Below are 14,940 nucleotides of genomic sequence, written 5' to 3' on the forward strand. Positions count from 1 at the left end.
ATGCTGAAGCTTTTAAACATTAGCCTCTCACTGATCCCAGACTTCAACAATTAGTTTTGAAGTGCATCACTTTATGGTTTGTTAATTAAACTATAAAAGTGAAGCAATAATATTTGACAACTACACAAACCACATCAGCCATCCGGCCTCTCTTCGTCTTGCTGCCTCTCACTATCAGAAGCAAACAGACCACACTTCTGTGCTTTTACTCTTGTTTTTGTGAGTAGTCACTCAACACCCCTCTTCTTCTGAAATATTCCCAGTGAAGCACTTAGCCTAATTAGAGATCATTTATTCCCAGGACTAATCAGTCCAAGTGTTTTTCTGTCTTCTAAAATAATAACATGAGAGAAGGCTGTTTCACTAAGCGAGGGTTCAACAGCCTACGCTTCTTACTAAATATGACGTGTGTGTTGCGTTTCGTGTGTGTGGGGTTGCTGTTATGCAAACCGTAGCCTAATTTGATTAGCGTTTAGAATATAATTACTGAGCAAATGAAGGCACATGGTAGGATTCCTCTGATGATCTATCTTCATAAATGTTATCTTGGGTAAGAAAAAAAAAAATCTGGGATTGTTTACGTTGCATGGTGCTTCTCTTGTAACTTAATTTAGTCATTCTGCACTGTCTTCATTAGATACAGTTAGGAGCTGGAGGCAAACAAACAGAATTTAGGATTTCAATCAGTGCTTACTAATCAGTCTTGCCTGCCTAATTTCATTGAGAGTACAGAGTAACTCAAGCACATTGTCTGTATCTATTTATGAAAAAACACACAAACAGACAAACAAACATATATACTGTGTATATATATCTATCTATATCTCAATAATGGACTAGGTATTTCTTTGATATTCTGTGTTTAATGGTGTATACCTCAATTTTAAGACTTTTTATATAAATGTGTGGATGTAAAATACATAAATTAACATGTTTTACCCATGTGTTTGGATGAAATAAATTTGATCAATAATGATTGATTTTTGGAACCCTCAAACCAAGTCATACAACACATAAATGTATGTTTTTGTTTTTGTCTGTCTGTTTTTGTTGAAGTAGTAAAACTAAGTAGTACTGTAAGATGTGCTTAGTCCTCTTTGTCCTTTCTTAATGCACCTGGGATTTTTACGTGTGTTTGGTATTGTATTTATGCACATATATGTGAAGACATGTGTATTAATGTTGATAAATGTATGTCTTAAGTTGTTGAAAATCAATAAAAACAATATTGGGGAAAAATTAAAAAAGTAAGTAGCAGTAGAAAAATGTGATAAATACCAAATGACAAACCATAAGTATCAAAATTAACATTTCTAATGTTGCTAAATGTTCTCTTCATGGCGGCATTTTGTACTTTGCAGTGATACAAGCAGTTATTTGTGAGCAAAGCTTCAAATAGAGGTTTGAATCCTAGGGTAACACACAACATGATATGATACCTGAAACATGTCTAACATTAATGATAAAACCATGAAGCAGTGATTCTACAATAAATAATGAACTGCAAAAAAAAATAAATACATAATGATACATGACAATATCTGATAAACTGATGAATACAAATTGCAGGGCTGATATCACTAGCTCACTGTGAGGAGTCATAAAGTAGTGATGTGGTAAGTCAAATTGTAAGAGCAGTCTTTTCAAAGAGCCATATAATGTTTGGATTAAATGTCCATATGTGGCCCCAGTGATACCATCATTCTATCGCATGATTCAGGATGACTTTATATTGTTGTATTGCTATTTTGTACCACCCCTCATTTTAGTATTCTAGGCTGCCTAAAAAGTATAACTTTGACTGTGTCATACATTGTAGTATAAAAAGAAGCCCTGTAGTTTTACAACTATCTGGTTAATATACTTAAAGGTACAGTGTGTAGAATTTAGGTACATTTAGCAGAACATACCTGGTAGAAATGGAAAACCATATTCATAAGTATATGTTTATAGACTGTTGCTCAGCCTATGTACATTGCCTCATTTGAATTGCATGCGGCTAGTTCAATGATTGATTGTCACTGAATGATGCAAATATGTACAGCACTGTTAAATGTTGTCCTGTTGTGTCTGCATGTCATCTTTAACATCTCCTTATTGCTGTTACCTGATTGTCTTGCTACATGTATTTTATGTACATGGACACTTTCTCAAAGACTGTCATATCATGTCCTTATGTAGCTTTTAGTCATTATAATATGGCACTATTTGTACTTTTCTTTTCTTCTCTTTTTTGTTTGTTTGTTTGTTTGTTTGTGCACCTCCAAGTCTGAGGCCATGGTGCTCAGTCGGAAAAGGGTGGCCTGCCCTCTCCGGGTCGGAGGGGAGTCTTTGCCCCAGGCGGAGGAGTTCAAGTATCTCGGGGTCTTGTTCACGAGTGAGGGAAAAAGGGAGCGGGAGATTGACAGACGGATCAGGGCGGCGTCTGCAGTGATGCGGGCGCTGTACCGGTCTGTCGTGGTGAAGAGAGAGCTGAGCCAGAAGGCAAAGCTCTCAATTTACCGGTCAATCTACGTTCCGACCCTCACCTATGGTCATGAGCTGTGGGTAGTGACCGAAAGAACGGCTCAAAGTAGAGCTGCTGCTCCTCCGGATCGAGAGGAGCAAGATGAGGTGGTTCGGGCATCTGGTTAGGATGCCTCCCGGGCGTCTCCCTGGGGAGGTGTTTTGGGCATGTCCGACTGGGAGGAGGCCACGGGGAAGGCCCAGGACATGCTGGCGAGACTATGTCTCTCAGCTGGCCTGGGAGCGCCTCGGTATCCTCCCAGAAGAGCTGGTGGAAGTGGCCGGGGAGAGGAGTGTCTGGGCTTCCCTGCTGAGACTGCTGCCCCCGCGACCTGGACCCGGATAAGCGGAAGAAGATGGATGGATGGATGGATGGATGTTTGTGTTTTGGTTTCTCCTCTACCTTCTTATTTTGATCTTATTTTACTCTATTTTATCTTTATTTAGTCTTGATCTTTTTAACATCTGGCAAGTGACTACTGATGTAAACTAGCCTTTTGGCTAATTCTGGCATATTTACAGAAGTGTTAATTAATATGCATGGTCCTTTTAAATATTACATAAATAATAGATAAAATGAGTCTATAATCACCTGAATATAAGAGCTGTTTTGTTTTTGTTGACTTAGAATGAACCCCTTATATCTACATAGATTGAGTCCCTTTCAATGGAGGCCGCCATCTTGAACCACCATATTTCTACAGTAGTGGAGAATGGACAAACTAGTAACATACTCATTTTTGTATTTCAGTGAGTGGCTTTGAAATGCACTGGATAGAAGATGGAAGACAAAGAGAGAAGAGTGGTTGTTGTGAGTAAAATCATTTGCTTTAATAGATGATGGTGTTGATGGTAAAAACTTCATCAATGGAGGATCGTACTTATCATGCATTGTTTGAGCTTCTTTAACTCAAGGCCGCCATCTTTTTTCCAATGGGAGGGTTGAGAAAGGGGGCATTTAAATCTAGAATCTGAGTACAAGATGTTGCTAAATATTCCCATTACTACGCACTGTACCTTTTACGTAAGTGACTTGTTAAATCCCACCAAATCCAGAGCAACGGAAGTTTGATCCAAATATGGTCATTTCACAGGCCAAGATGGCGACTGCCAAAATGCTAAACTCAAGGTTAAAAATAATGGTTAACAAATCAGTGAGTGATGTCATGATGGCTTCATCCGCTGGTTTTATACAGTCTCTCCTTCAGAGTCAAAGATTATGCTAAGGCTCCATTTGGGCTGTTTTTCATGCTTAATTTTAAATGGGAACATGAGGAAATGCATAACACGCACATGCACACCCACACCCACTCCCACTCCCACACCATGGTTTGGTAGCAAATAGTGTGCAAATGAAATTCACATTACTGTAGGTCACTGAATTCATTTTTGAAATGGCAATTGGTACAATCTCTCAAGGGACGTGTAGTGAGTAGTTGGCCGCATTTACTCCGTTACCCTTACACCCTAGTTTCGATTAAGAAATACATTTGCCCACTATCCACCCATCAAGAGTAACCCATGTGTCCTCTTCAGCCAACCATTTTTGTCTGTGGTTAATTTTCACTGGGATGCAGCCAGCTTGGGGAGAGAGCTTCAGAGGACAGGCCAGAAGCTTTTCCTGGAGAACAAACATCCTCCCTCTCATCAGATCCTTTTGTTTTTCTGAACTGCTCTCCCCTGGGCTCATTAAGAGGAAATCTGGCTTTTTCTCTGTCTTATCCGCTGTGATCTGAACCAAGGAACTCAGTCCTCCACTTCAAAGTCAAGCTTCATCTGCAGGCTATTGCTGTTTCTATATTTTTATTTATGCTGTGCTCTTGTTTATAGTTTTTACACAAACGCATCATTTATTCAACAATGAGCAAGCAATCGTCAACAGTCGCAAGTTAAAACTTCCTTCACCTGGCAGAAAATTTTGCAGGACTAGACTTATTGGTGGAAATCAAACTAATTAATTGAATGTGTATATAGACACAAAATCTGGACTACTGCTTCTTCTTTGCTGGTTCCGGATAAAGTTTTCACTGCACAACCTGTCCACTGTGAATTATCCACACTGCAACAAAACCCCAATCACTGCTCCTCGGTGCTAAATTGACTCCGGCTGTCTCACTCCTTCTTCGACTGACCTTGCAGAGACGACTCTCCTCTTTAACCCACAGCCGTGTAGCTAGCTCAGCGCTGTCTCTCCCCACACCTTGTCCCCATTGTTGCTGATCTTATCGTTCAGCCTATCAGAGGACTAATGACCCCGACAATCGTTGCTGACCTGTCGAGGGAAGTGCAGCTGCCAAAGAGGAGCAAGGAGAGTCCATTAAAAGATTAATGTAAGGAAGTGGACACTGTCCTCCCGGACCTGTAGAGCACTACAGCAGGAATAGGGAATTTGATTTATCGCCCCCCCTCCCCCTCCCTCCTTACTTGCTGAATAGGCAGAGAGGGATGAGCAGGGTGAAACAGCTTGCTTAGTCAAGAACAGCTGACTGCAAGAGTGTTTGTTTGCAATTGGAATAAACAGAATCACACCAATGCTGCCAATAGTGTGTGAGCCATTTGAGTTTTGGAGGTTGAAAATGTCCCCTGGAATTAAGTGAATGTTCCCCATTTAGCATTGCTCTGCAGAAACTTTGCTTTGGAGAAAAGTCAACACTGAGGTCTGACAGGCCAATTAACCCATGTTTTTTAAAGGAACAAACTGCCCTATTTATCATTCAAAATGCTGCAATTAAGCATTCTTTTACTTTGGCAACCGTTTCTAATATTTATTTGATCAAAGCGTAGTGACACAGGCCCCGAAACCTGCCTCCATGACTTATGGCATAATGTTGGCATTTTGGAAAGGGGGAAAAAAGTTTCCTATTATATGCTTTTAGTAAAGATTTGCTGTCAAGCTTGGGGAGCCTTGTTTCCCCGACTCCTTTAGTGAGGGCATGAACTGTTATAATGGGAACAAACAACAGCATCTCTTGCACTGCATGGATACAGACAGAGGAGGCTTACTGCTGAGAGCAGACAGAGGAAAGGAAATTATTCCTCACTTTTGATTGCCAGGTTCATGTCTCTCTGTTGTTTGCATTATGTCTGAGTTATACCCTGAGGTTGCATAACACAAACTCAGACTCAAGTAGAAGAAAAGATACTTATGAAAACAACAACTCCAGTAAAAGTCAAATAACTGATTCCACTTTTTTACAGAAGCAAAAGTTGAAGAAGCTTGCTAAACCTCAGGTTGCATTTGATAAAAACAATTCAACTTGAATCACTTTATCTTCGCATGCCACTCTGAATTTTTCTGGCTGTATTGATCATGTTGGCTGGTTCCCTTTCATCTCGTTAGTCTTTTTCTTTGTTTAGTTTCTAAAACTCCTATGTCTCATGCACTGAATGATACCAGAGGAAATATATTTTCAAATAATTATTATCCTATCTATTTTAGTGTCCAATGATGCAAAGTTGTCCTTAATTTTCTTAAATGAATTGAAGCCATAGACTGTATAAAATATGGACGTTGGCTTCAAAACATCACCCATCTGTTTCTGAAGAGCTGTTTTGAGGCCAATCGTCGGTGGCAGCCATATTGCTGCTGTCGAGCGATTGTGACGTAAAGAGGCGGAGTTTCAGCCTCCTCGCCAACAGCTACAGCATTCCCGCAGGCAGCTGTGCCTCTCATTGGAAGACTCATAATCTTTGCATGCACACAGTCACAAGCACAGAAGAAAAAGGTATTCTTTCTTTTCTTTTGCTGCAAGAATGAATAGAGAAAAAAAGAAAGAAGAAAAGAGAAAAAAAAAAAAAAAAAAAAAAAGGAAGACTCATAATCTAAATATCTTCAAAATTGCAGTGTTAGAAAAAAATTCAACCCCATACAGTGTGTCCCGATCGAGAAATGAGCCACCCAGACTACACTCGTCTTTTGTACCAGGCTGTAAACATGTTTATTTCTGCTGTAAAGATCTGCTTTTTCCCATTCATGTGTATGTGACTTTCGGTACTTGTGGAGCCAGCCTCAAGCGGATCCTTGATGAACTGCAGTTTTTAGCACTTCCACATTAGACTCATATTTTTAGGCCGGAGGATGCCGCATGATTGAAGCGTAAAAAAAAGTATCAGTTTCAAACATGTGAGGAGTTTAAAGTACAGGTATTTGCATCAAAATAAAGGTGGTATACGTAAACCAATAGTAAGGTGATATGGCTAACCTATCTGCAACAGCCCAAATAATAGTCATCTGAAGAAATGTGCTGGATGTTCAGAACTCGTGCAAATTCATAAACGTCTGAAAACAAATGTAACAATGGAAACGCTCAGTGAATGTAAAAACGATGGGGTACAAAAAGAGAAACAACTGTATCATCAGCATACGTGGTGATCATACATAAATGGTACAAATCCCAAAATGCACAAACACATGCTGCAAATTAAGACATGGTAATAGAACTGCTCCATGCCTATTGGAACAGTTTATAACAGGGATGCACCGATCCTACTTTTTAGGTCCCGATACCGATATCGATACCTGGGTTTTGGCTATCTGCCGATACCGAAAAAACTGCTTCAAATGAGATGATATAAAATATGTCAACGTAGTGTTTCCCACAGAAGTACAGTGTACCTGTGGCAGGGAGGTGGGCTATTAAAATCATTGAATACATTATTACTCTGCCCAGCTTTGCCCTTACTGTTTCCCTTCTCTGCATCTGATATTGTGACAATATGAATCAGCAGCACATTTTATAAAAACGTCCAAATCACACATCTCGCGTTTCTGTAATCTTTCACTGATACTCCGTCATCACATCAGGAGATCTGCGATGAATAGATCTGCCATATGGTTCAGCACTATATATCGGCCCCTTGTCATCGATATCCGATCTAGCTTTTTGAGTCCGATCTGGACGTTATCTGATACCAGGATTGGATCGGCGCATCCCTAGTTTACAACATTTTGTTATTGGGAGGGAGTGAGGAGGACAAGATAGTGAACTTAAAACCATACCACATAAAGTTGGACACCATCAGAGCAGAGTGTCAGTGAGACACTGCCGTTCAAAAAAACAACAACTTCACCACAGGTCAAGTAACCACATGATGTCAATTGAGAAGTTGTTTCTGAAGTACAGCTAGCTATGCTAAAAGGACTACTTCTAAGTGTGTTTTGACTCTCAGTTAACCTTTCAGCTAGCAGACTCTGCAAGCTAACAGGATCGAAATAGAGATAAATTAGCCCTAAACTGGAGGAATATGGAGCAGTCATTTACCTTTGACACTGTGTAATTCATATCTCTAGATTCATATTTCGTAGCTTCACATGTAGACTCAAGTTTCCATTTACAAGCTAAGAAGCTTGTTAGGCATCCACAATTTCTCACTTAAATCACTGTCAAGTTAGATAGAGAATAGCAGCCTCTGAAGGTTGGCATTGAGGCAGAGTAATCCAATTCACATTCCTCCTCCCTCCTTTTCCTCCTCCTCCTCCAGTTGATCGTATCCAGGTTAAATGTTAATTGGACAAAATCCCAGATCTCCTTTGTCTTAATGGCTGCTCCTCTCATTTCCTCCCTCACTGCTGCAATCGTTACACATACTGGAGAGTTTTCAGAGAAAGATGTGAATGATTTTGCAAACACAGCTTGGCGAACTCTTGCAAGAATCACCGTCCAAATTCCACAATGATTCATAATGGGCTGCCTCGCTATTTGTAGTATTTGCATCATTAGCGAGTGATGGCTTTGTATCTCACTCCAGCTGAAATTAACAATGTCAGCACTTGGGAAATGTCAATGGGCCACTGGAAGTAAATTTATCTGGGCGAGAGTGGAACCAGTATCTGTTGGAACATAACGTCAGAAAATCCATTGAGAGGTCATTTTCTAGAAGGTGACAATTTGATTTAAAATTAGCAATAGCACATTATCAATCTTTTGGAGGTTGCACTTCTGGCCATCTGATGAATGTAAGCCTTTTTTACACTCTTTTTAGATTGCATCTATTCTTTACTGAAAGCTAAAAGATATTTCTCGTCCTTTAGTTGAATAATATTGTGCACTTCCTATTTATTTACTTGGGCTGTGGTCGCAGTTTTTTGGTTTAAATGCCGGTCTGGTTAAAGGGATATTTTAGTTTTTTTGAAGTGGGGTCGTATGAGTTTCATTACACTATTGCTCCTGCAAGCCACAATGAGTGCTCTTCCCGGCGTGTATCCGTGCTCATGCAGCGGAACAACACCGCTCTGCGAGGTGCGTCTGAAAATAGTGCCAAAACAAAGGGGGTTTCTGAAGGCAAACTGAATAGCTCCAATTACGCGATATAGGAGGCCCCGTCCGCAGAGAAAATAGCCTAGCTTGCCTGCTGGTCCTCTGGGAATTTTCTAATTAAAGGGGAAGAGCTCACCGGCACGCATTGTGGCTAACAGGAGCACTAGTGTAATGTAACTCAAACGACCCCACTTCAAAAAACTGAAATATCCCTTTAAGGCAATGATCAGTGTTGTTCTCATGACATTGCAGGGAGTAAACCAAAATAGTCATGTCGTTTGATAAACTCTGGAAGTCTTATATGATGCTCTACTATTCTATCACTCAACAGACATCAGACACTGTTAAGAGAAATGTCTCTACAGACAGAAAATACAGCGGAAACATGATGAAAAAATTGTGTATCATACTTTACATGAAATAAGTTAAACACTACAAACTCTAATTTATTGTTTTATAATTGGTGAGTCACACAAAAGTCTCTAAAATACACGTTAGGCGTTTTATTTCTTCATAGTAAAATGTGTCATCTGTGTGATAACGACAAATTTCCACGAGGTACATTTCTTCAATTATCACAGGCAAAAATAAATGTTCATCAAGGTCAATATCATACAAAAAATAACAGATTCAGAATGCACATTGCTTACTTTCACTTTGGTACAAGAGAAGCAGATAATGCAGCACATAATGTTCAAATGTAGTCATGGTTCAACCCATAACACAAAAATGAATATCAACAGCACATTGTCCCTTTTCTGTCTTTCATTCCAAACATGCTGACAAATTCCACAGCCATCACCGCAGAGATGAAGTGACACAGTCAGGAAATTATACAAATCAAAGTTAGATAGGTTGTTTCTATAAAAGGCAGCGTTTCTGACATTCACTCCAAAAAAGGGTTCTTTCTTTCTTTGGCTCCATGCTGAAGGCCAGAGTGGCTTTTTCTTGTTCCTTTTATATTTTCTGTCTGTTGTTCACACAGAACTATGTTCTTTGGTCTGCAGAGCTCTGTTTTGACCGATCTAGGAGCTATGTGAAGTGCAGGCAGAAAGAAATGTCAGACTAAATGGAAGTTGATCGTAAAAAATCTGATACCTAAAATAGATCTGAAACAGTGGAGACAAGAAAAACATAACTCAACATTAAGATCCAAATTTGGCAGCTATTGAACTAGCCTTGATTTGAAGTGATACTTCACCAAAGATTCTTTTTTTGCAAAACAAAAGAATCAAATGTCACAGAAACCTATTGAAACACTGAATAAAGTGGATAGTGTTTCTATCGATAGTTATTCTGTTTCTGCTGTAGCACCTTGTCAGCTAGATTATCTGTGTTAAGGGACACAGTTGAAGCCAATATTGTTCTCTGTTTACCTTTCAAGGGCAACTCAAGAAAGTTTTCCTAGAGTTGCACCAAGTTGCTGACCATTAATAGAAATATTGAAAGGACTGGTCATTAAAATCCCTTTACTTTGATTACATTACTGTTATCCTCATGTCCAACACCTACCATGTAAGTCTTGAGTACAGAATAGTCAATCTGTAGTTAATATTGAGGCAGGAAATATGGACATATCCTGACTTTTAGTCCAAACGAAGGGACAAATAGCACATGAACTAACAAATATAATTTGCATCTCAAATGTGGCCTTTGATGGAATAGTTTTGTAACCTGTATTTTAGTAGTGACCATGCAAATTACAGAAACATGTGGTAAAAGAAAGGACATCATTTGCAAAAGGGCTTTTCTTTTCTTAATGGTTTCTTTTGTTGAATAAGATTTTGAAACACCAAAAAGGACATATGCACAAAAAAGGACATACAGTTGTCAAGGTTAATGGAAGCACTGGTCAAATGTATGGATATGGTACAAACATCTGCGTCAATCAAGGCATATGGACAGCAACAACAACAACACAGATAACACAGACCTACAAGTCTAACAGCCAATTCCTTAATTCTAACTCAGATTCTCTGTTGGATAGGAGTCTCTAGAACAATCCAAAACAACCCTTATGGCATCATTTTGGCTATATGTTCAGATTTTTAACTTTTAATTTCAGAGAACAACAGTCATACATGGCACATTTAAGGGCCTGTGTCCACTTGCAGCGCTTTTTCGCACTGGTGACACCCACAACCTCAATTTCAGAAAGCGTCTCACAAGTGCTTACTGTTACTAAGTTATGAAAGTTGTCTCATCGCACTCGTGCTTCCCTTGGTAATAGACCGTTCAGTCTGATACAGACCATTGATGATGACAAAGTTGATAACACAAGTCCTGCCCCTTCCTGATTCTGATTGGTAAATAATGGAGAGGTGGCTTTGATGAGCGGTCGTGTTCCAGTGACAAAAAAACTGCAGATTTATGTTCCTAGGATGCTGAGAGCTGAAAACGCTGGACTGCATCGGCTTAGTCTAGAAAATAGGAACTGCCATGGCAAAAAAAAACTTTTAGTGGACACAGGCCCTAATCATATTCATAAATTGGGTATTCATCCTGATAACTAAACTGGAGTTGATGGATAGAATTACAAGAAGACCCTGCCAAACATTTCTTGAAAGCATTTTTATACAGAGTTCTGAAAGGTTTTGGGACCATAGGGAGTAAAATATAATTGTTGGGCAGAGAGAGGCAGTTTGGTACTAGGGTGGAAGGGCAAGCAGATTAAATGAGGAATGGTTGGCAAGCAAAGAAAAAAAGCCAAGGGGTCAAGGATTTGGTCGTTCTGGAGTGTGGTCAAAGGCACTAAAAGCTTTATGCTTTAACAGGATTGTTAGGCAAGAAACCTCAAGCCTCACTGGCTCATGTTGCTTTGAGCATAATGATTGGTTACTGGGGTATTTTATATGCAGCTTGGGTAATTAAATCGGAGGATACTGTTCCGGAATCGATATGAGCCCAGTGACATAAAGTATTACCACTGAACTGCTGTGTGTATGTGTTTCCATACAAGGGTGTAGGGGACAGAGTGAGAGTCGGAGAGGGAGAGGGTGAGGAAAGGGAACATGAGAGGCGGAGAGTGGGCAGCAGAAATTGCGAGCTAAATTTTTATTATGACAGATGAGATGGGTTATTGGAATCCAGGCAAGGCTCTTTGACTGCAGATGCCATTACAGGACACGGCTGCTTTAAATCTGGGTCACCTATCGACTTAACCCCACATTGGGCATCAGCAGGGCCTCATTGCCGTGTAATTATGCCTGGAATAAATAGGGCATTTGGCTTGTGGCACTACACCACATAGCGGCTGGTATAATGGACAGTGTGGAATTCATTTGTTCTCTCGTTCTTCCCTAATCCCTCCTCTCAACCTCTATTAACTCCCAACATTTTTCATCCCTTCCTCAGAGCTCCCTGTCTACCCTTTGATTTCCCAGCCATCATTGTTTCTGTCTCTTTTTTGTGTCCCACTTTATCTTATTCCCTGCTGTCCTTGAGCAGAAGGAAGATATAAGCCTCCAAAGGAATGCACATTTAAGCAGTTAGCAAAACACTGTTGGAACTTTAATGCAGGGAGAGATTAAATTAAAGGCACATTGTGAATTCAACCAAACCGCAGCCCAATTAGGGAGCATAAATATTCTGTCTTACAGAAACCCAAAGTCTCCTTATCATTTGCCGGCTTTTGTTGGGGGAGTTCTGAAGATATTTTGGGTGGCCATTTGGCTCCATAATGCCTGTTCAAACCAGATCTGAGCGCAGCACATTATCGCCTGCAGAAACAATGCTTCTGGCGCTTTGGCCACACAGCAGCTCAGAAAAAGAAAGGAAAAAACAACCCCCCTGCCTCCCAAAAAAAAAGAAAGAAAGACAGAGCCCCTAAGCTAGTAGCAGGTTGTGCTCTTTCTTTATGTGTGTTTCTTGCTGTGTGGTGACCGGCTCAGTAATTGGTCCTAGAGGCTTTTACCTGGCGGCGACGGCTGGCCATGGCGGTGACTTGTCATTTTTTCTCCTTCTCCAAATGGCCTCATTGGCCACTAAGAGCTCATTACTAACACTTTTATAAACCGTTTCAACTGTCATGAAAGGGAAGGAAAAATGGGAGAGCACTTTTTTTTCTCCAAACAAATTAGACGCTTGGCTTTTGTTAGTCAAAGTACACAAGCTATTTCCATGCACATCACAAAGAGAACAGACGCTTGTTCTTTTGCCTTCGTTAGAATGAATTCTGTACAACTTGGCTTTTATTAAAAAAACAACAGAGGTTCCAGTTGCCGCTTCTGCCTTTTATTGCTTTTAATCTTTGCTAATTAATTTGAAGAGGCCCTGATTAAAAATAATGGAATTGTCAGGGATGAAGTTGTCTTAAGCTTATGTGAATTCATTGCAGCTATCTCAACAGTACATACAAGGGATGTTCTTCAATAATTAAAGACTTTTTATGAGTCACTCAGAGAACATCTTCTCCCAAAGCATACGCATGATTTTTTAAATGCTGTTCAATATAGATGAATCCTCTTCTGGGATTCTGGGTAGTATTCCTGCAAAAGTTCAACTGGAATGAGTAAGTTTAAGAAATGTATTGGCTTTACCTACCTCATACTTTATTATTCATACACAACATAATGGGGAATTCTTAACTCAGTTTTACCAGTATAGCAAAATACTTTCCCAGGTAAATACGCACTGATTTGTGCTCTCACATCGTGGTCCTACTGCTTTTGCAATCTACATTTAAGTGGAAAAAAAACCTATATGGTTGAAAAGGGCTGGAAGCTAGCTGCTGGATCACAAAAGGGTTTCAATGGGTTTTTATTTTTTCTGAGAGTTGTTGTGCGGCTGTAGTGACAGCAGCATTATACAATCTTATCTTCACCATGACAACATGGTGAACAGCATACCTCTGCTGACAGGCCAGATGTTAGAAAAAAAACAACTAAGGCATCTTCACATGTCACTAAGAGGAAAAAAAAAGACTTAGGATTCAGTTATTTGCAAGTAGATATGGAAAGAAAAGGAAATCAAAGAACTGTCATGGCTGATCGAAGATATATAATGATTGCTTTCCATCGGAAGCAGAAGCCGAACAAAATATATATATATATATATATATATATGTAATCATTACAACCTCTGTTAGATATTGGCTTAACATATTTTGCAGAGACATTCATAGTATACAAAGGGACGTAAGCTTTCCTGATTGAAATGTCTCGTACAGGCATTCATGGTGGCCATTTTTTAGCGCCAACATGAAGTTGTCATTTAATGTTGTGAGAGAAATGTCAAAGTTTCCTTTACTTTTGTTAATTCAAACATTGCCCCTAAAATACAGTATAATTATAAAAGTAATCCCTTCATTTCTCTTGAAGGTGGCCCTGACCATTGGAATCAAATTGTCCAACTTTTCAAAACTGGAGTGAAGCCTGCGAGCTAGTTCAGGCAGACAGCCAATAACTCCAGCGAGTGTTGGATGGCTGCACTAGTAAGTAAGTAAGTAAGTACGTAAGTAAGTAAATAAGTAAACTTTATTTCTATAGCGCTTTTCACAGACAACAGTCACAAAGTGCTTTACAACGACAAGACATGCAGAAAGAAAGATAGAACCGATGGGCAACATAAAAATTACAGAGGCTACATGATCCTTAAAAGCATTAAAAATTCTACGAGAGTCAACTAAAAGCCTTCCTAAATAAGTGGGGTTTAATAAAGACTTAAAACATCTGCAGATTCTGCAGAGCGCAGGGATATCAGCAGAGCGTTCCAGAGCATAGGGGCTACAGCCTGGACACATCATATGACTGACAATTTAGACCTACAAAGGTAATAATATCAGAACATGTTTAACTTTCTAGCATCTTTTCTTTCTTATTCTGGTACCGGCCAGCAAGGCTGAATACGTTTCATCATTTAGTTGACTAAACACACATCCTGAATTCCCATGAGCATCAACAAACTATTTCATTGGCTGCTAATTTGCAGATGTTAGCATGCTAAGGTTAAACTTAGTTAACATTAAAGCTAACAATATTAGCATGTTTGCAGTGTCTATTAGAGCATGTTGGTATGCTGACATTACCAAATAGCATATATCTACTAACAAATTACCCATTAAAAAATGCTGTATATTTATGTGCTAGGTTTTGAAATGGAAAGTCTTCTGGTCTTTGGCTGTTTTGTCCTCTGACATTTCAACTGGTATGGACTGCAGGTTGGAAACAAACCTTTATCA

The 14,940-nt window shown here is 39.6% G+C and overlaps 1 long non-coding RNA gene across 1 annotated transcript in view; it reads left to right on the forward strand.

Moving 5' to 3' along the window:
- Positions 1-14,940, forward strand: part of LOC117804693 — a 233,533-nt gene that overhangs the window by 82,620 nt on the left and 135,973 nt on the right. Inside the window, exon 3 of the long non-coding RNA XR_004629221.1 lies at positions 3,257-3,316. This is a non-coding gene — a long non-coding RNA (uncharacterized LOC117804693). The remainder of the gene's footprint in view (positions 1-3,256; positions 3,317-14,940) is intronic.

Source organism: Notolabrus celidotus, chromosome 21 (genome assembly GCF_009762535.1).
Source record: "Notolabrus celidotus isolate fNotCel1 chromosome 21, fNotCel1.pri, whole genome shotgun sequence".
NCBI lineage: Eukaryota > Metazoa > Chordata > Actinopteri > Labriformes > Labridae > Notolabrus > Notolabrus celidotus.